Below are 21,572 nucleotides of genomic sequence, written 5' to 3' on the forward strand. Positions count from 1 at the left end.
AGAGATGCAGAAAGACAAGCCGAGGGAGGGGCAGCGGGAGAGCTGGGTGGTCAGCAGGGCCTCCCGGTGCTGCTGGAAAGTTGAGTGAGAGGATGACTGGGGAGTGTCTCTTGGATTTAGAAAAGGAGGTCACTGGTGACGTCGGCAGGAACTGACCAGGTGGCTGATGGGGGCCGAGGCTGCGGCCATAGGTGGACCAGTGGGCGGGAGGAGACGAAGTGGAGCCGGCCTGACAGCATTTGGAAGGAGTGTGTGAGGACAGCAACCATAAAGCAGTAGCTGGAGGGGGATGTGGCGTTGAGGGGAGACAGTGCTCGTTGACTTCGGGGTGGGCGAGGTTCTAACTGCGCCTTACAGACACGTGCCGCTGGGAGAGTCACGTGTGTGACCTCCGTTATGCACCTAACACACCAGCTATGACATAGGGATTATTCCTACCCAGCGGTTACCCTTAAAAGGAGGGTGACACTTCTGGGCCTCACTTCACACCTGAGGCCCAGGTAGATATGTAACTTGCCCAAGGCCACACAGCCAGTAAGAAGAGGCAGGACTTAACCAAGTTAAACAGGTTAACAGCTAACCACAGAGTCTAACTGAAGACCCTCATTACAGGGGTCTGCTTCTCAGCGGTCATGGGCTGGGCGTTGGAGCTCGTGAAGGTGGATCCTGCAGTATCTTCCCAAGTCCACGTTCGGTGATCACACCGGCCGGGGTGGGGATATTTGCCCCATGAAAACTGGCACGAATCAGAGCTACTTTTGAATCCCCTGCAGAGCCGATTGTTAAACATTTACCAGCACAGCTCACTGCTTCTCCCAAAGGACCCAGAGGTGAACCGGGTAGAAGCTGTCCATCCCAGACAAAGCTTCTGTCTTGGACAAGTGACCCGAGGGCCTCCTGGCTCCCTTGGAGGGTCCGCCCCTGCCCTGCAGCTGGGAGGTCTCCCACCTCTCAGAGACCACGAGACTGGGGCTCTGTTTGCTGAGCTCTGAGAAGTTAGGAGGGAGGCGGGGTCACCTGCCTGGGGAGCCCTCGCCGCGGCCCTGGGCTGCTGGCTTGAGCAGGCTGCCCTCCTGCTGCCCGTTCTGGGGCAGCTGGCTTCCTCCGCCCATCACAGCCTGTGGTGTCTTTCCTGTCATCACTTTGCCCTCCCAGCGCACAGGGCATCGGCCCCGAGGGTGTAACATGAGACCCAGACTTTCAGAGCTGTCACTTCCAGTTGCCAAACCATAGCCTGGTTTAAATAAGGACGCGAAAGGAGATTTCCGAAAAGGGGAGCAAAGGCCCAGGGCTGCCTCCTGCCTCAGGGAAAGACCCCCGAGCCGTGAGCTCGCTTTCAGACCACCTCCCCAGGCAGGGCTGCAGCAGACCCTCCACCCTCCCTAGAGAACGTTGCTGAGTTCGCTCCATTTTAGAGATAAGGGAACTGAGGCACAGAAAGAGGAAGCGACCTGCCCCAGGGCGTGCAAACATCGAGTGGCAGATCTGAGATTTCTTCCAGGGTGCCTCGGAGGTCCATGGCCTTGCTGCTGCGTCCCCAGTGCGTGTCTCTCAGGCCCAGGTCCTCTCTGTGGCCGTGGGTCACTGGGGCTCAGGACTGTCATGGTGTCGCAGACTCTACTGCCACCACCTCCTACAGGCTGGGCAGACAAGGCCTCCCTTTCCTGCCTTCCAAGCCCCGGCCACTGCAGCTGGTGCCCGGCCCCTGTGTCCCAACCTGCAGCCTGCAGTGCCCACCCCCAACAGGACCGGCGGGCTCGTACATTTCCCCATTCAGCTGATGGTGAGTGCTGTGCTATTTTAAGCCCACATGGAAGTATTTTTTTTTTCTAAGGACCATCTGCTACGGGCCCCAGCCCAGATGATACAGTTAGAACCTACCCACAGCATCCTCTCCCGCCTTCAGACAGTTCCAGGAACAAGGGTGAGTCAGTCGCCCAGCTGAACTCCCGTCTTGCTACCCCAAGAGATGGCCGCGGTTCCGTGCCAGCCGAGGGGTCTGCTCCTACTTCAGGGGCAGATGCACTGTGCTGCTTCTCAGAGACAGGAAAGGGACCCCCGCCCCTCGCAGCATGCTCCCTGCAGAGAGAGCCAGAGGAAGGCCTGGCAGTGCCCACGATAGCCCTTCTCAGCTGAGTCTCTTTGCCCTCGGAGGCTGAGACCTGGTTCAGGAGTTCAAGTGCAGACGTTGGAGCTTGTCAAAAAGGGGTTACCAAGAAGTGGGCGGCCAGCAGGGCACCCCACTCTGGCTGCCCCTGGAAGAACCCCTGGGTCAGCTTTGGGGTGCAAAGAGGTTGCGTGCCCTCTCACTGGGCTGTGTGGGCCGGTGACCACCCCGGGCCATGGGAGGATGTTACTAAACGCTGACCACAGGCCCTTACTCTCGGCTCCGCTCACCTCCCCCCGCCTCTCCCTCCCTTCCCTCGCCGAAGGGCTCCCTGTGCATAGAGGGTCATGAACTCAGTGTACAGCCCAGAGACTGCAGTCAGACCTCGCATCTGGGCTCTGTCCCTCATAAGCTCATGACCCAGGGCGAGGTGGACTCATCCCCTGAGCCTCAGTCTGCCCATCTGTAAAATGGGGATGATCCTCCTAGGAGGTCTGTAAGCATTAAATGTGTGCGAAGGGTCTGGGGTGCTGCCCGGCTATTGTCTTCTCTGTCACTAGGAACTTCAGAGGGTCTGTCCCAAGAACAGGCTGAGGAGCTGCAGGAGTATTGGAAAGCGTTGGGCCTGTGTTCTGTAAAGAAGTGCTTCCTTGCTTTACGTGCTCCGTGGGGCTGGGCCCCTCTGCTCTTGGGAGCTGGTCATTTTGCTGCAGGGATCCTGATTAAGAAATGCACGGGCAGCGACTGACTTGACCCCGACAGGGTAGCCCCCGGGCCAGCTGTTACTTCATCACAGGACCGACGGCTAGAACCGTTGCCTCTGCCGCTGCTGACGGCAGAACCTGGAACTCCCATCAGGGGTTTTCTCGGTGCTTCCTCCTCCCGCCTGGCCCCTTCTTTCCCTCTGGGGCTGAGGGCTATGCCAGTCTGGCCGCGCCTCCCTTGGTTGTGACCGCACAGCTGTGTCCCCAAGCATTATCGGGTGCGTGCAGCCCCCGGTGGCCCCGGGAGTGCCCTGTGAGCAGGCGTGGGGCTGAGGCCTGACAGCTCGACTTCCTGTCCCAGGGTCTATCTGCTGCTGCTCTGCGGAGGCCTACAGTTTATCTGGGGTCAGTGCTCTCACCCATTTCCTGCCAGCTGCTACTGGTTTTCAGTCAGCTCTGATAGCTCCGGTAGCTGGGAAAGGACCGGGCTGCGTGATTCACCGGCTCTGGCCAGCAGGGACGCTGCGCCGGTGCGAAGGGGCACCTCCCCCTGCGTGGGGAGGGGCGGCACCTCCCCGGTTCCCCGGGCCTTCCCCGTGGGCCGCAGCGAGTGAGACACAGAAAACACCCGCACGTTTGTCGCCAACCAGAAGTTGATGGTGTGGGCGCGTGTGTACGTGTGTGTGGCCTGTGCGTGTGTATGCGTGTGTGTGGTCTAAGGGAGTTTTTCCTGGGTGCGCCCCTGCTGAAGTGAAGGGGGTCACGTTTTGAGGAGTCATAACGTAACTGCCTAGGCTGAGTGCTGCCCCGTGTCGCGGGGAGCCCCGGTTCTCTCTGAGGAGGCGCAGATGAGGAGAGGGGAGTCTCACCTACCGTTTTACTTCCTGGCATTTCAGAAAGCGCAGAGGAAAATTCCCCACTATAACAAATGACTGCTTCAAATAGAAAACTGAGAGTATGTTCATTCGTCTTGTAATGCCAGGGACCAGAGGGTTTTTTAAAAACTTTTTATTGGCGCGTAGTTGCTTTACAATGTTGTGTTAGTTTCAGGTGTACAGCAAAGTGATTCAGTTATACATATACATATATCCACTCTTTTTTAGCTTCTTTTCCCATGTAGGTCATTACAGAGCATGGAGTAGAGTTCCCTGTGCTATACAGTAGGTCCTTATCGGTTATCTATTTTATATATAGTAGTGTGTATATTCCAACCCCTATCTCTCGATTCATCCTGCCTTTCCCCCTTTGGTAACTGTAAGTTTGAACCAGAGTTTTGAAGTTGTCCAAAATGTTGGTAAGCCCCGTGTGAAGTGTCTTTAGTTGGCTAGATGGTCACTTCTCAAGCCTGGGCTCAAGTTGAGAGAGCTTGTGTCTCCGAAGGCCGAGGCCAGGCCTGGCAGCACCTGGGAGCCTGTGTGAGATGCAAAACCTCCAGCCCAGCCCGGCCCACTGAGCCCACACTGGCTCGCTGAGCCCACCCCCTGAGTGGCGGCCCACAGGCAGGGAGTCTGCGCTTTACCTGGCTCTCCAGGGGGTCCCGTCTCATCACCCAGCATGGGAAGACGCAGACTGCACTGGTAGGTTTTATTAGTTTCCTTGATAGACGTGGGTTGTGAAGAATGAAAACGGTGCTCCAGGACAGAATTAAATGTTTCACTCCACACATAGTTACTGACCCCGTCGTGGGTACCAGTCTCTGTGATGGACACGGCGAGGGACCACCCGGCACTGAGCCCAAATCCCTGTCCCCAGGGGTCCCAGTCTGGAGGAGGCAGATAAAGCCAACGACAAGGTTGCTGCCTCGTCTGGAGAAGCTCCCTGGTCAGACACGGGCAGGGTGCCTGGGGAGGGGTTCCTGGGAGCAGTAGGTGAGACCTAAGCTCTTCCACAAGGATAGGAATTAGACGGAGGGGAGCGAGAAAGTTGGACGGCCTTGCTAAGTTTGGGCTTCCCCCAGCTCTGACACTGTACAGTGCAGTGGGCTCAGACAAGTCCCTGAGCTTCTCTAAGCCTCGACTTTCTCTTTCGTATAATGGGCTGCATGATATTTCCTTTTACGCTTGTTTTGAGCCTTCAATGAGGGAACACACGCCAGGCGCGTAGCACAGCTTTCTCTAATCCCTGTAAGGACGATAACAGTGATGGCATCCGAGGGCAGTGGGGAGCCACTGAGGGACTTTAGCTGGTGAGAGACATGAGCGGAATACTGCAATCGCTCCTAGAAACGCCTTGTACATTTGGGCAGATAGCTGCTCGTCGTTGGGCTTGAGACGCACGTACCCTTAGTATTTCAAGCTACAGTCAGGTTTAAAATGTGCCTGAGAAAACACGTTAAATCCTCAAAAGCACCGCCCTCCCTCCCTCGTCGTATTTTTGGATCCTAAGGTCAGCGAAATGCAGAATCTGACTATTATCCAGAGTAACGCGCCCTTGGATTGAGAACAGACTCGCAGGACAGCACTTTACTTTTTCCCTCTCAAGAAGTCCCAAGGCCCAGAATACAAGAAACTTTTGGCTTCTGAAGCCTGTGCTTCTCAGGGCAGCTGACAAACTCCACTGCCTTTGGGTGGGACCAGCTCTGGAAGTGCCCACGCCGGCGGCCCGCTTTCTACACACGCTGCCCGGAGTGGCTCTGGGCAACGCTGAGTGGACAGCTGACCAGGATTGGTTCTGAAAAGACAGAAAACCTGTGGAGAGAGGAGAGTAGTGGTTCACAGGGGGGTGAGCCCCGGGTAACAACTAGTACCACCCCCAGGACGTTCTGGGGAAGCTCCATCTTAATCCCCTCCCGCTTCGAGGCAGCCTCTGCACAGACATGCTTCATCCATCCTACACGTGACCGCTGGGCACTTTTCACATATCTGTGCTCAGAGCGCTTCTGTAGTGGGAGAGACGGGATTTGACAGATCATCGCACGAAGGTGAGGATGAGGCCTGGCTGGAGAAAACCAAGGTCCTCACCTGGGCTCTGCAGAGCCAGACACAACCAGCCTTAGCTCCCCAACAAGTTTCCTTTCTGGCCTTAGGTTTTTCTTCCTGGACAGCTCCATCTGCGGCGTCGGAAGGAGGGGGACGGCGTTTCAGCACCCCGATGCCCACGTTTGGAGGCAGTGCAGACAACCAGGTGCGTTTGCAGGAAAGCGCGTGCAGCTGCCATGCCCACATCAAAGGCGTGCGGCCCAGTGTGGGAGTCCAGGGCGAGCGGGTGCTATTCCCGGCACAGGTACTGACTTACCGTGATACGAAGCCTCCCACTATCTCGGTTGCCCCATCTCTAAAATGGGGCCAGATCTAACTTATCTGGTTCCACAGAACTCACGGGCAAACCACATCACTGGTCAGGAACCTGGATGTCTGCTGGGCCCTGGGACCAGGCCCTTCTGTTCCCTCCCTGAGGCTTTCTGCGCATGCATCCGGCACTGTCTCCGCTCAGTTTCTTAGAGGCTATCCCATTAGAAGTGCCCCTGGTTTCAAGGGGAAGCATCCCCGCGGCTCTCACAGCTCCAGCCTGGCCTCTGCGCTGCCTCCCAAGGGCCCTCCCCAGCCCATAGTCTGATTGTGCCTCTGTCCTGCTCAACTCCCACTGAGAACCGCTGGGCAGAAACACCCAGGGCTCCTTCCGTCCCCTGCCCACCCCCTCTGGCCTTCTGAAGTACACCTGCAGGTCCTCTTCAAGTCCCAGGGCCTCAGCAAGTGCTGTCCCTGTACATGCCCTTCCCCTCTGACCAGCTCAGCAAACTTCTCTTCATGCTTCAGAATTCAGCTCCACGACCATCCCCGCTGGGAAGCTTCCCTGACCCTGGTATTTCCCTGTCCCCACACTCAGCATCAGGGGGCAGGGGGTGCCCCAAGGCCTGCTTCTCTTCACCTCCTAGGACAGGCTGGCTGGACTGCTTCTCCATCTGGGGGAGCAGGGGTGAATCTGTCTTGTCTCAGACGCCCGCCCTTCACCGGGAAGTCTGGAATTCCTGTTCCAGGAAACCCGGGGTCTGGAAGGCTGGGAGCAGGGAAGGACAGCTGTCAGGGGACAGGTGCAGATGCCTTTTCAGGTTTCAATCAGACTGGAGCCAATGAGAGGAGTGGTTCAGCACAGACCCATCTGAATGGGTTACGGGGCTCCTGGCCCTGTGGGTGTGATCACCTCCTGCTGGTGCATTCGGTAGCCCAGGGATTGTTCTTCGGAAGGTAGGAGAAGGTGCTGGGAGGGGTGGCACTCCAGCAGGGCCCTCACTACCTTAAAGCACAAGTGCGCCCAGCGGGTTGTCGGTTGCCAGAGCAGCGAGTTTAGGGAAGGGCCTGAAGTTGACCTGACTCCAAGAATCCTTCTGCCCTGCTGAGCTGCCGCCTTCAGGAAGGCAAGGAGGCTGTGAGAAAGGAGAGGCCCAGTTGAACAGGAGATAAAGACAGGGAGGGGAGGTGCTGGCAGCCCATCCTATTCCTGCCCGGGGCTGATGGCTTGTGACATTCAGATAGCTCCCTGGGTCTGGTTTTTCCTGTTCCTGAAGTTTCTGCAGTACCGCATGTGCTGGGCTAGGTCAGAAGTAGCCTTTGGGGTGTAGCTCGTGAGCACGTGTGTGTGTGTGTGTGTGTGTGTGTGTGTGTGTGTGTGTGTGTGTGTGATATCTCAGTTTAAAGAAACAGGGAATTCAGGGTTTGTATCAGCGCCACATCCCAGGCCGCCTTGTTTCCTAGAAAGGAAGGGCAGATAGCGTGGAGGCTGGGCCCGCGGTGAGGCTGGGGCCTGGCCAGCAGGAAGGGCTTCTGGATCTGTCCTGGCTTTGGCCCAGGGCAGCGTCTGGCCCCGGGGCGTCTGCATTCTCTTCTGCTAGAAGAGGCCCAAACTACTTGCTGCCAGTCTGGATGAAGCCAGGTCGGAGAGCAGGCGTGGCTCGGGAAAGTTCTGGACTCTGGGTCTTGCTGGGTCTGTACATTCTGGTGGCCTCTGTCCTGGGCAATCAGTGAGAGTGACAGGAAGGGGGACTCTGAGGGGGGCGCTTACGGAGGAGGGGGGTGGTGCTGGGACAGCCTGGAGGGTCCTGGGCCTCTCAGCTGGAGTCTCAGGTTCCAGAGTTTAGGGCGGTGGGAGCTGGAGGCGGGGCGGGTGGGAGAGGCCCCTTCCTTCACAGCCTAGGAAGCAGGCCCCGGCGTCGGGTGGCTGGTCCAGTGTCCATGGCACTCACCTGCCGGCCAGCCACCTGCCATTAGGTGGTCCCAGACGTCCCGGCTCCGAGCGCCGGCCGGGCACCCGATGGGGCTCGCCCCCTGCCGGCTTGCCTGGGCCGCCCCTCAGCGCAGCGCCCCGTCGTAAGCACACGCAGGCTTTGCAGTTCCGGCTCCAATGAGGGGTGCAGACCCCGCGGCCCCGCAGCGTGACATGGTCTGGCGCCGGGTCTCCGACCTGGGGCTCTTTGGATATATCTCTGTCTCTACCGGCTACTCTTATTCTGCTCGAAAGACCATGATCTGGGTGTCCAGCTAGGAGGCTCCGTGCCGTGGGGAAGAGGAGGGCCTTGGAGAAGCCGCCTGGGAGCTGAGTCCTGGCCGCTGAGCCCAGGCCTCTCCCTGGTGTGGGCTCCCTAGAGCTTCGCCCCAGAACGCAGCCCTCAGGTCTCCCCGCAGGCCCTCCCTCCCTCCAGGATCCCTCCGATCTCTGACCCTTGACCTCGGTGCCCCTCGGTGCCCGGGCAGAGCTTGGAGGCTAGAACAGCTCACGCTGCAAAGTCTCTGTGCACTGATTTCCCCCCAGCTTGTTCCACTTTTAAAAATAGCTAATGAGGAAATTAATTTTGTCACCCAGATGTATTCAGTAAAAACATGTCAGGGAAAGACAATTAACCTCTGCACCAGTAAATCCTTCCCAAATTAATGGAGTTAATATCTGTAGATGCTGAGACCTTCAGCCGGGGAGAGGGGCCACACTAGCAGAGCTCCTTCCAGGCGGAGAAGGAGAGACGCCAAAAAGAGAAGCGGGGAGAGAGAGACACAGAGAGACTGACACAGAGAGACATGTACACACACAGAGACAGAGATGGAGAGACAGACGCAGACAGAGAGAGACAGAGAGAGAGACACAGAGAAAAGTATATATTAAGAGAAAGAATGGGGGTGGGGATAAGCAGACAGGAAGGAATGGCAGAGCAAGACAGACAGACAGAATGAAGGAGAGAGGCGGGAGCATGTGTTTAGAGGGAACAGAGCTGTAATATTTTCCGAGAATTTCCAATTATTCCAGGTATTCGGTTGCAGTAGGTTTGGGGGCAGGAGAAGACTCGACAAGCGAAAGCACAGAATGAAAGGAGTTGGGGTTGTTCACATGTGGATTTTCCAGCCCACTTGGAGGCAGGCTTCTCTCCGCTTGAAGGTTCTGGATTCTTTTTCTCATCAGAGGCATCCAGGGAGCCCCGGGCCATGGGAAGTGGCCGGCCAGCTGGAGGGGGCTAGGCGGTTGCTGCCCGTCTTCCTCCTGTGTTTCCCTGGGGGGGTCGCCTGGCTGGAGACACGGTCAGGTATAACCTCCCCGCCAGTGCGAGCCCTCCTTTATCTCCTCCCCTTTCATCTGGAGGCACCAGGCCAAAGATGACAGCCCCTTGGAAGAGGTCAGCCTCTGCCCTAGTTAGATCTTTTCATCCCAGGCTGGGACTGGAGAGCAAGGACAGGAGACGTTATGCCAAGGAGAGGGACAGGTCGGGGGGGCAGGCAGGCTGGCACTCACGTGGGCAGGGGTCAGCACAGCCGGACCCTTGAGCTCTTACCCTCTGTGGTCTCGGCCCCCATTTGGGGGGCACCAGCTCCGGAAGCAAATCCCGACTTGGCACTCCTGGAACTCGGATTGAGATGGAATCTTCTTTGGGGACTTTGGGCTGTCGGAGAGAACGGGGAGAAGGGCTGAGGGGCCATGTGAGCTCTCGGGGTCCTGCCGTCTCTAAGGCTTAAGTCTGGGCCCTGCGCCCGAGGTGCTGACAGGCAGGGGACACCGTGCAACCCAGCCCGCACAGTTTTCCCAGAGGGTGGGACTGGGCCATCGGACACCAGCCAAAGACGCTGCTTTGCTCTCGTCCATCAAAAGCCCCTTTCTTCGTTAATTCCTTCCACCTGTGTGACCTGCAAACAGGCCATGGAGCATTCATGACTCCAATCCTGTCAAATCACTGCTTCTGGGGAGCAGAAGCCCGGACCGGGGTGGGGAGGAGCCTTTCCAACGGGAGGCAAAGGGAAAGGGAGAGATGCGTGGGACTGCGCTCCTTTCCAGAAAACCCAGGGGTGGTGACAGTGACCAGCCAAAGGCAGGGCCCCAAAGGCCCAGCTGGGCTGCCATTTCGGAAAGCTGAGGGGGTCGGAGGGAGCCTTCGGGGTGTGGAGACGGCCGGCCAGGAGGGGGGCCGGGGACAGGGAGGCCTGCCCGCTCCTTTCTACACTTGGGAAAGAGCCGGCCAAGTCGTTCTCACCGCGGGCACAGACAGCAGAGAGCTAGACCTTAGGTATCTGGAGTTGGATTTCTCACTAATCTAATCTTCCCAGGCCACTGTGACAAGCTTGCAGATTGCAGGGAAGTGACAGATGTCACCTATCTTGAGCTCCCGCTAGGCTGTTGCTCTCCTCTGCGTGACATTCCTCCCCCCGCCCCAGAAAATGGGGGGTCTTTGTCCAGATCTCTGAGTCCTAAGCTGCGTGGACCAGGGCCTCTGAGGGCCAGCCACGCACAGGGCTCAGAGGGACCTCTCAGGGCTCTGGCCCCCCCGATGGTGTCACCCAGGACAGGAACCTCGTTGGGTTTCGCTGAGGACCCCGGTGTCGGTGGGCTGGGCTCGGGTTGGGGCGGGGCAAAGGTTCTGTCTGAGTCCACGCTGGCCGAGGGAAAGAGCAGGCGTGGTGAGAGACAGAGGTGAGCAGGCTGAGGGCCCCGCCCACCTTCCCGTGCCGGTGCTGAGCTGGGCTGCAGGTCATCTTATTCTGTCACCAAAGATGAGGGTCTGGTACCATGTGGAGAAAGGAACCCAGGGATGCCCCTGACTTTTATACTGGGCTCTGTGCTGACCCCATGCCCCCCACCCTCAAATCCCTGTCCCCAGAGAGCAGTAAAGGCAGAATTAGGGCGGGAGGGGAGTCTGGGGGGTGATGAGACTTTGTGTAGGTGTTACATCTGCAGGCACATGCGGGCTTTTACAGGGTGAGGGCTCCTCTCTCCTCTGCTCTGGACAGAATACGGGGGACAGGCTCGGGCTGCCACTTGCAGGGCTGGGGTAGAGGTAAGGAAAAGGACTTGGCCGGCAGGGGTTAGCTCTGCAGAGGCTCTGAGAGTCGGGCAGGTGCTGCTTTGTAGCCGTGATCCATCCTGAAGGGAGGGGTCCATGACACTGAGGGCATCACCCGGGACTCCCACAGGTTTGAATTCCAGCCCCGTCACGGGGCCAGTCTAAATCCCAGTTTCCCCATCTGTGCATTAACACAGCCGTGTCAGCCTCATGGAATCAGAGGGAATAACGCGCGTAAAACATGTTTTTAGTGCAGAGACGCCAAGTGAACGCTCCTGGCCAGCGCACATGCGTGTACCTGAGTAAAGGCTCTGGTCCAGGTGAACTGTCGCGTGTTCTGGGTGCTCACGCACTCCCCCCCTGCACCTTCCTGACGAGCAAGCCCATCTGGCTTGGGCTGAATTGCTGGAGCCCAGGGCACAGAGGACAGCCTGCTGAGATCCCTCCCGGTCACCTTCCCCTGTCTCCAGATCTGTCTCACCCTCGTGAACAGGATGAGAGGATTTCTCACAGAGTGGGGGGAGAAAGGGGAGCAGCTGCATTGACAGTAACCAGCAAAGCGGCCTCCGTGGTCTGAGATCCCCTCCTCCGAGGGTAGCTCGGACAGCATCCCCAGGTGCTCCAGGGAGAGAGGTTTCACTGACCCCTCAGTTCATCAGACTGCTCAGAGGGCGCTGGGGGCTCAGGGAGTTTCTGGCGCAGCGGCTGCAGGCCTGGGCTCCTGCTAACCCCCAAATCCCTCAGCAGGAGCCATCGTGCCTCTTCCTCCCCCTCCCCCTCCCTCCGGGCTGGCCTGGCTCTGTAGGGGATGGAATACATGCAGGGCAGTTACAAAAGGGAAAACAGTGGGGAAGTGGCAGAAGGTGAAGAAATCTCACGGCTCTGGCAGCTGGGGCTCTAGTTCCCGATTCTCCTGCTGAGATAGTGCAGAGGGCCCCGGCCTCTGGCTCCCCTTCCACCCGGTTGAGCCCATGATACCCGTGACTCAGCTCCTCCCACGGGGGTGACCACGGTCAGGGGTCAGTTGCATTGCCAGGCCGGTCTGGACTGGATGTCTCCTAGTCCGGGAGGTCAAGAGACAAGTGACAGGCCAAAGTTCACAGGGTCAGCGGTGCCACTGACATCCAGTCCAGATGCAGCCTGGTGCCCAGCTCTGCTCTCCACAGGGGCCCAGAACTAGGCCCCTCTGTGGCCACGTGAACTTGGCAAAGTCCTTCATCTCCAGACCTCCAGTTTCCTCAGCTGTAAACTAGGTGTCATCATAGCTCTCAGGTTGCCATAACAAAATACCCCAGACCAGGGGGTTTGAACGACACAGATGTACCCTCTCACAGCTCTGGAGGCTGGATCTGAGATCGGGGTATCGGCAGGGCTGGTTCCTGCTGAGGCTGGTGAGGGAGAATCTGTTGCCGGTCTCTCCCCCAGCTGCTGGAGGTTCGCTGAGCACTTGTGCCAGGCTAGTTGCACAGCCTTTACACGTAAGCCCAGCCGCCCCTCACAGCCTGGCACCCTGGACCTGCCTCCACGTGTTGGCTATTGGTCCTTCCTTGATGCTGACTGGCCTCCTGCACCAAAGCCAGATGCTCGCTTTGAGCCTCCAGCCCAGGGCCCTGGTGCCTAGCCCCATGCCAGCCCCAGCGGGACCCTGCCCGCCCATCCCCAGACTATTGATTGTTTGATCCTGCGCCACCCCCTGAGTGGAGGTGTGCTTTGGGCAGGGCTGGGGGTCTGAGGTCGCTGGGGCTAGGTGTGGGGTGGGCTGATGCAGCTCTGGGGCGCTCCGTTCAGGGAGCGCAGGGGCGGCCAGAGTGCCCTTGGCCAGGGGGGCCCCGCAAGGTACGGCTGGTGTACGGGTGGCCCGGCGTGAGGATGGGAGGCAAGTCCACCGTCGGGGATCACCTCACGGGGGCCTCACCGCACGGACTGTGTTTCTCACCGCCAGGTGTTTACGGAATCAGGACTGAGGCCGACACCATGGCTGAAGGCCCTATGTCCCCCCCAAGAGCCTCCGTGGGAGGGCCACATGCTCCCCAGATTTGCCCCTGTGGGTGGGACCCATGAGGCTTTGCTTCGGGGTTATTCCCTGATTCAAGTCTGCTTCTCGGGGAGTTGACTCCCCACAGGGAAATGTCACACTAAGTGAAGTGTTAGTCCAACAGGATTTGGTACCAGAACTTTGTTGAATGTCATAAATACTTTCATAAGTGCCCCTCTGCGTATTGAATAGACGCTTATCAGACCTTAATGTGATCCAGTTAAAATACAGAATCTGACTCAGTAGGCCTGATGTGGGGCCTGGGATCCTGCATTTCTAAAAAGCTTTTGGAGATGTGCATCCTGCTTTGGGTAGTAAGTGACTACACCAGTATGTCCTGAGAGTTTTGCTCTCCGGACAGCTTTGTACTCTTCAAAATGACTGAGGACCCCAAAGAGCTTTTGTTTATGTAGGTTATATCTGTTGCTATTTACTGCATTAGAAATTATAATTGACAAATGAAAAAATTATTAATTCATTAAAAAATAACACTAATAAAACCATTACATATTACCTTAAATAACGATTTTATAAAATAAACTATATATTCTTTCGAAAACAAAAAATAGTAGAAAGAATGGCAATAATCTACGTTTTTGCTCTTTAATGTCTGATGTAACAGAAGATGCTGGATTCTCTGTCTCTGCATTTAATCTGCTGCAACATATTTTGTTGGTTAAAAAAAATCCAGTCTCAGACAATATGTAGTTAGTATTTTAATGTCTTTTTTCAGATAGATATATATTTTTTGACACTGCACTAAAGCTCTGCAAGTGATAGTTTCTTAAAAAGTTAATTGCGATGCGTGTTCACGGTTACTTTAAAGTCTGTTAGTCTACCTGTTTCTTGGCGTGGACCCTTTGCTCATGCGTGATTTTGCATTGTCATTTGGAGAAATACTGGCTTACTGAATTATGAAGACCTCGCAGATTTGGCACATTTTATTAGGCAACATCCAGAAACCACCATTCACTAATTTACCATCAACCTCAACAGAAAAGTCTTGGAAATCTCTCCCTTGACTCTTCTTACGTCAGGTATGGAACCAAGTGGGAAGCAGCGGGGACGCAGAGCTAAGGGGTCTAGCCGTTGTCCTGCAGGACACTGGGAGACATAGCGGCACTTCTAAGTGGGAAAGTGTGCGGTCAGGAGTATGTTTTGGGAAGCTCACTCTGAGAGCAGTTTGGAGGATGAATCTGGGAGTAGCAGTGAGAGGGGAGGACAGAGATCCAGTTGAGAGGCTGTAGCCTAAAGCCAGGAGAGAGTGGACAATGGCTGGTGGTGGCAGTGGCCCCAGGGGAGGGGAAGTCCTGCGTACCAAGATGAAGGAGGCAGACTCTCCAGGACCAGGCAACAGACTGGACGGGGGGTTGAGAGCAGAGCGGTGGGGGAGAGTCCAGCATGGTGCTCTGGTCTCTGGCTGGGATGCTTGCATGTGTGCAGAGACCCTTCCCCAGGATGGAAGGCACAGGGTTGGGGGAGGAGAGGTGACCTTGGGGGGCAAAGGGCTTTGAACCCAGGTCTTTGAAGATCAAAGTTCTTAATTATCTCCATTCAAATATCCTGAAGCTAATGGTATGGGAGTGAGCACCCTGTCCCTGGAGGTAATCAAGCCTAGTCTGGTGGCCTCTCACTGGGGCATGTTTAGAGGGCTTCCTGTCCTGAGAGGGAAGGTAGAGGGTGTTTTAGTTAGCTCAGGCTGCCATAACAAATTACTAAAGGTGAGGTGGCTTAAACAACAGAAATTCTCACAGCTCTGGAGGCTGGAAGTCCCAGATCTGGAACAGGTCTGGCACGGGCAGGTTCTGGTGAGAACACAGAGAGAGAGCTCTGGTCTCTCCTCTTCTTATAAGACCACCGATCCTATTGGATAAGGACCCCACCCTTATGATCTCAATGAACTTTTTTTCAACTTTTTAAAGAAATTGAGGTGTAGCTGATTTCCAATATCATATTTAAGTTTCAGGTGTACAACATAGTGGTTCACAATTTTTAAAGATTATACTCCATTGATAGTTATTAAAAAATATTGGCTATATCCCCTTTGCTGTACAATTGATCCTTGTGGCTTATTAACCCTAACTTCTGTTACGGTCACACTGGGGGTTAGGGCTTCAACATCACACAGGACAAGCCTACATGGTTCCCGCTGCCCTGTGGCCATGCTCACGCTGACCTCCTGGCTGACTCTGAGGAAGGGGAAAGAACTAGCAGCACACCCTGGGCTATACCTGGCCCTGAACTTGATCACAGCCCTGCAGGGCCCAGGACTTGCATGCAGAATGAAAGGCCCACCTGTGTGCCGGCTGCCTCTGCCTGTGCCACGTGGCATTTGGTCGTCCCGTGGAAGTCACTCTGGAGCCAAGCAGCTGAGGCATCTAATTAGTCCTGCTCTCCAGCTGACAAGTGTCAGCTCCTCTGATGAAAGGACAGGTTCCTCCCAAGTGCTTCCTTCTGGCAAAGCTAAATATTAATTATCTCCCTTTATTTGATGATTATTCACGGGCACTGATGTCACCACATCATGGAGTGAGAAGTCAGTGCCAGGAGAGATGAAAAAGTGGGTAACTTGTAGTGAGCTGCCCAGCGACCCTGAAACATGGGAGAGATTGTCGTTGCCCGGGGAGCGGGGGCCCCTTTGTTCCGAGCTGTGCCTCTGAGCTGTGCCCGGTGCACGAGCTGCCGTCCCAGGTGGAGTTTCGGGCTGGAAGGGAAGGGAAGCTCTGCCCAGCCAGGCAGCTCAGGATAGAGATGCTCCCTTAGCACCAGAGTCAGAGGTGTGTCATACATGACAGACCCAAGAGATGCTGGTGCACTCCAGGTGGTCCTGGTTGAGCAAACGTCCACAGGGAACCCAGGGAGCTCCAGGCAATAGGTCAGCCCTGGAGGTGGAGGAAAGGGTCAGAAGATGTGGCCTGATGTGTGTGCGGGTCTAGTTTTAAAACTGGACACTGGGAGTTCATGTCAGCAAACTACCTCTATGGGGGTGTGTGTGTGTGTGTGTGTGCATTTTGCACATTGGTGGCAGCCCCAAAACTGACAGAGAGTAAGAATAGTGCACGGCGATGATGAAAATCCATTTTTTTAAAACATCTTTATTGGGGTATGATTGCTTTACAATGGTACGTTAGTTTCTGCTTTATAACAAAGTGAATCAGTTATACATATACATATGTTCCCATATCTCTTCCCTCTTGCGTCTCCCTCCCTCCCACCCTCCCTATCCCACCCTTCCAGGCGGTCACAAAGCACCGAGCTGATCTCCCTGTGCTATGCGGCTGCTTCCCACTAGCTATCTACCTTACGTTTGGTAGTGTCTATATGTCCATGCCTCTCTCTCGCTTTGTCACAGCTCACCTTCCCCCTCCCCACATCCTCAAGTCCGTTCTCCAGTAGGTCTGTGTCTTTACTCCTGTCTTACCCCTGGGTTCTTCATGCAAATCCATGTTTTAAATGACCCCCCTTCTTGGCACACGGGGTTTGCTAAACGCCGGCTCGTTGGGCTGGGCCTGTTGGACGCCCTCGACTCTGGTTTCCTTCCGAGGCCACTGAAGGGAAGGGGCCCGTGTGAAGCCTGGATCTTCCAGCGTGGCAGGCGGAGAGTGAGTTCCAGCATCCTATGTGTTTCTAAGTACTGGAGGAGCGGGTCTGTAATTGTCATATGGGGTCATCTTAATTAGAATGACATAAAATAATGTCTAGCTAGGCATCATCCTATCTTTTAGAGACTTGTCACAGATTCAAATGGGAAACCTTTCAGCTTCTCGGTGGCGAACTTTGAAATTCTCAGTTGGTGTTCTTTTTCTCTCTGTCCCCTTGGCAAGTGGCAGGGCAGGCCAGCTGCTGGCCTGCAGTGGGTGCTCAAGCCTGTGTGCTGGCCCTCCTTGGTACCATCTGCACACAGAGGAGAGGCAGGGCTGGAGGTGGTCCAGGGGGGAGCCAGGCGGGCTTTGGAGGCAGGGCCAGGCTCCCCCACTTTGCTCTCGGGGACCCTCCTTTTCCCGGGAGAGAGTGTCGCAGAGGATGAAAGAGCCACAGTAGGGACCAGGACAGCTGGGCTTAACCGCAGACAGCCTTCAGGGACCTGTGAATGCCGCTGTTTCTCTGACCCTCTGTTTCTCCATCTGTGAAATGGAGCCAGTCTGGGAGTGGAGGTTGAAGAGCGAGGTCAGAACAGAGCGATGGTTTGTAAAGTTTCAAGACATCTCCTCATTCCTTAAGGTAGGCCAAAGGGTTTTGCTGCTGAAACCAAATAATAAAGTTTCCCCTGGTTTGTAGATGCAGTGACATCAATACTAATGGCAAAGGACCCCAGTTCCCCACTTGCTTTGAGGTCACTTGTCCTGAGTGTCGCACTGGCACCGTCTGAGCCCCCAGACGGGGGGCTTGAAGGAGACACAGCCTTTCCCAGGCCTTGCCATCCCATCCTACTGAGCCCCGGGCACCTCCAGCCAGGCTGCCACGTTGGCTTTCCCACCAGTGGCCCCTGGCCAGCTGGTCACAGCGTCTGCTGGCCCGCTCCTTTGATCCTGCCCCTCTCCAAGAGTGACAGAGCCCTCCCTGTGTCCCCCAAGCTGCCACGTTCAACTGGCTTCTTGGAGGCTGATGACAGGGCCAGGGGAGGGTCAGCGCTGTAGCTGCTAGTTCTCCCGTCCCGTGCTGGCCAGTCTCCTTCTGTCCGGCGTCCTCGTGTCAAGCCGAGTGTCCTACGCTTCCTTCCCTCCTCACTCCGTCCCTGCCTTTGAGACCTGAACGGAGCCCTTCACGCCTCACTCTGAAGAATCTGCATTTGGGGTATTTCACCTTTGAGGGCTTCCCCCCAATAATGGGGAATTTCTCACCTCACATTTGCATGAATAAAAGGCTCATGTAAGGGAAGTTCTTTCCAGAGGACAGAGTTCTCTCAGAAGGCAAAAACCGGGTGTTACAAAAACCAGACAGACTAACTGAAAACCAAACTCACCTACTTTGTGTTAGGTTTTCATACAGAATAGGACGTTCTCAGTTTGAAGTTTCTCTTCCATCACGTTTAAATTGTGGCAAAATACACGTAACATGAAATGTGCCACCTTCACCATTTTTAAGTTTCTTTTCCATAACTTTTAATACTTCGTAACTCGTTACCACCTGACAGCACTGCCTTCTTCTATGAGGGGGAACAGAACGACAAGCTCTACGAATCTGTGCTTCTCCAGAAAGCACTGGTCCCTAGGGGTCGCCATCCCCGGCCGCTCTGGATTTGGGCCAGGTTGGATGTCCACCCTGGCGTCCTCCACTTATTAGCTCTGTGATTTTGGACAAGTTCTTTGGTTTTCCTGTCCGTAAAATGTTAAGTAGTGAGACTTCCCCTGGGGAGAGCGAGTAGATGAAGATACTACTGCTCAGGAGGCACCCAGCGCCCATGGGCCGGGAAAGCTACTGCCCTCGGGTGGTCACCAGCAGCTGCTAACCAAGCAGGAAGCCCTGAACAGGCCGAATCCTGTCAGAGCAGGTTAAGAAAAGGAAGGCAACTCCAGTAAGGGAGAAACTGGAGGAAAACGACCCAGGCCTGAAGCCGATCACTGACCTCCCGCTTTGTAAAGTTGATACGGATTATCCATTTCCTCTTTGTGGCTTCACTTAATGGGAAAGTCCCTGCAGGTGTGAGCTGGGACTTACAAAGGACGCTGGGAGATAGTAGCCCTGGAAAAATAATTCCACCTATAAACACCTGTGTTAACAAGTGCTGTATTTGTCCAGCTAGTTTCTTTTTCAAATACTGTTTACACACACCTATTCTCTTACCCCGCTCAGGTGTGTGTTGCGTGGCGTCTAGGGACCCGCGGGCTCGGGGCCAGCCTGCACGTCGGAAATGCTTCCCCTCTTCGCCCGGCCAGCCTGGGTCTTCCCGGGGCCTGCTGTCGCGTTAGTGCTCCTGGGGTGACCTCTGGGAGCTTAGCCAAGTCAGGTCGGAGACCTCAGTGTGGAAGGAAGGGCCGACTGGGGGCCCCTGGGGGGACAGTGACCCCAGCTGGACGAAAGAGGATACCTGCTCTTTTCCTAGCTGGCCCAGGTCACTTTGTGTTTTCACACCGAGAGGAAATTTGAACCCTTCAGCCACCTGATTACAACAGCCTTCCAGGACTCACTCGGGGTGATGGGGGGCAGGGGTGGGAGCTGCCAGGGATCCAACAATGAGACCTTTAGAGGCCTGTGGGCAGGGGAGGAAATGTGTTTTTTGTTCTATGAGAACTCCAGAATTTGTTCAGAATTCCATCTGCTTCCATGGAAGCCCTTCGGACTTAATTCACGTCTTACCCTGGCGAGTGGTTTCACCCCCATCTGCATGGGACACTCACCAGGACCTTGTGAATGTCCGAGGTTCAGGCCTCAGGCCCGGGGACTCCGGTTTACTTGACCCGACATGGTCCAGCATGTTAGAATCCCCAGATCTGTCTCATGCATGGTGAGTTCAGCACAGCTTCTCCGGTAGGGTCGCCAGACAACTCTGCATGTTTGTTCACTATAAACCTTTCACGTAGAATAACTGTACATTTACAGAGAAATTGCAAGGATGCACAGAGAATTCCCGCACCCACTCACCTGTCCCCTCTTGCTAGCAGCTGGCAGAGATGTAGTCGTTTGTCTCAACTAAGGCACTGGTGTCTGCCCATCACAATTAACTAGACTCCATGAGTTACTGGGGTTTCACCAGTTTTTCCCAAGTCCTTTTTCTGTCCCAGGGTCCCCTCCAGGATCCCTCCTTACATTTAACTGTTACGTCTCTGTGGCCTCCTCTGGCCTGGGCCGGTTTCTCAGACTCTCCTTGTGGATGACCTCGATGGTTTTGAGGGCAGGTGTTTTGTAGACCCCACACTCTGGGCTTGGAAGCTGTTTTTCTCATGCTGAGACTGGGGGGTATGGGTTTTGGAAGGAAGACCACAGAGGCGAAGTGCTGTATTCATCTTGTCATATGACTCATCGCTGCCGATGCCGGCCTTGATCACCTGGGTGACTGAGGCAGTGTCCGCCAAGGTTCTCCATGGTAGAGTCACCCCCCTTCCCATACTGTCGTCTTCGGAGGCAAGTCGCAGAGCAGAGCCCACACCAGTGCGGGAGGGTGGTCCCCCTCCACCTGTTGGAGGGGGTGGTATCTACACAAAGTCTGTGGGATTCTTCTGTCAGGGCGAATGGCCTCTTCTCCCCATTATTTATTTTTTTTTATTTGTTTATCTTGGTGTGGACTCTGTGCTATTTAAACTTTGGGTTATAACGCAATACTACGTTACTTATTTTGTTACTCACATCCATCCAGCTTTGGGCAGTGGGAGCTCTTTCAGGGTGGCTTCTGCCTCCCTCTGAAATGCCCCATCCTTTTGGTTTTCAGGTACTTCCTTACTTAAGAAGAAAAGCACGGCTTTACGGACACCTGCTGGCTTGTTTTAGGCTCTTTATTTGCATTTTCATTGTTTAATCATAACCACTCATTTCTTTCCTTAACACACTCTCTCTTCCTCTCCGACCCACAGTTTTCACTCTTGTCCCAGGAGTGGCATCACAGGGTGGTAGAAGGAGCCAGGATGGAGAGTCGGGCGTGCCGAGTTCCTGCCCAGGTTCTGCTTCTCACCGGATGTGTGACCTAGAACAAGCGCTTCCACCTCCATCAGCCTCGAGTCTCGGGTCTGTGAGAGGCAGACAGCACTGAGTATCTCGAAGGAGGGCTGTGAGCCTTACAGACCAGTGTAGACGGTGCCTGCTACACGGGAGGTGCTCATACAAGCAGCTTTGCCCTTCCTGCCCCTGGCTCTGTTGCTAAGTGACTGTCACCTTTTTGACCTCTTTGGTCCTCAGTTTCCTTGTCTGTAAAATCAAGGGACTGGACCAGATGGTCTTGGAAGAGCCCCCGCTGCCACCTCGATGTTCCGCGTGGGCCCAGATGCAGCCGGCTGGTGGGGATGGTTGATGGGGGGAGAGGGCTGGAGAGGGGTCAGCAAGCATGGCGCTGGGAGCCCAGCAACCAGGCCCAAGACCGGCCCCAGCCTCCTACTGGAATCAGCTTTGCAAATCTGCCAATCAAAGAAGGTGGCTTTTTGCCCTAGAAGACAAACTTTTATACTGAGAATGTAACCTGCATGTCTGGGCTGCACCCCTGCTGCCCCCTGCCACCCTCTAATGCGTTTCAGCTCTTGGCATGTCCCGGCTGGCCGGGCACAGGCTGGAGATCATAAACCAATCTGATCTGATAGAATGCGAAACACGTTTGCGGTCACTGGTGCGCGTTTCGTACGTTCTTGGGTATCTGGTCTCCCATCGCTGCGCGTCCCTTTCCACCCAGCAGTGGTATTTGTCAGCTTCTTTCGACAAGTGGGATTTGGGTTGGGGTGTGAGGTTGGGTTTCTGGTGTGAATTTCTGAGGCTGGTTACAGGTGCTGAAACCAGGGCCAGGGCCTGGCTGGAGGTGGGGTGTGGCTGTTCACTGTGTTTCCTGTGGGAGCC

At 55.5% G+C, this 21,572-nt stretch overlaps 1 long non-coding RNA gene across 1 annotated transcript; it reads right to left on the reverse strand.

Annotated features, from left to right (window-relative positions):
• Positions 1–8,849: 8,849 nt before the first annotated feature.
• On the reverse strand, positions 8,850–12,023 carry LOC132435531 (uncharacterized). Its single transcript, XR_009521568.1, has 3 exons — positions 11,941–12,023; positions 9,563–9,670; positions 8,850–9,300 (listed from the first exon to the last, which is right to left on the reverse strand). It is a non-coding gene; the product is annotated as an uncharacterized lncRNA (long non-coding RNA).
• Between the last annotated feature and the right edge of the window lie 9,549 nt (positions 12,024–21,572).

The sequence above is a fragment of the Delphinus delphis genome, chromosome 12 (genome assembly GCF_949987515.2).
Source record: "Delphinus delphis chromosome 12, mDelDel1.2, whole genome shotgun sequence".
Lineage (NCBI taxonomy): Eukaryota > Metazoa > Chordata > Mammalia > Artiodactyla > Delphinidae > Delphinus > Delphinus delphis.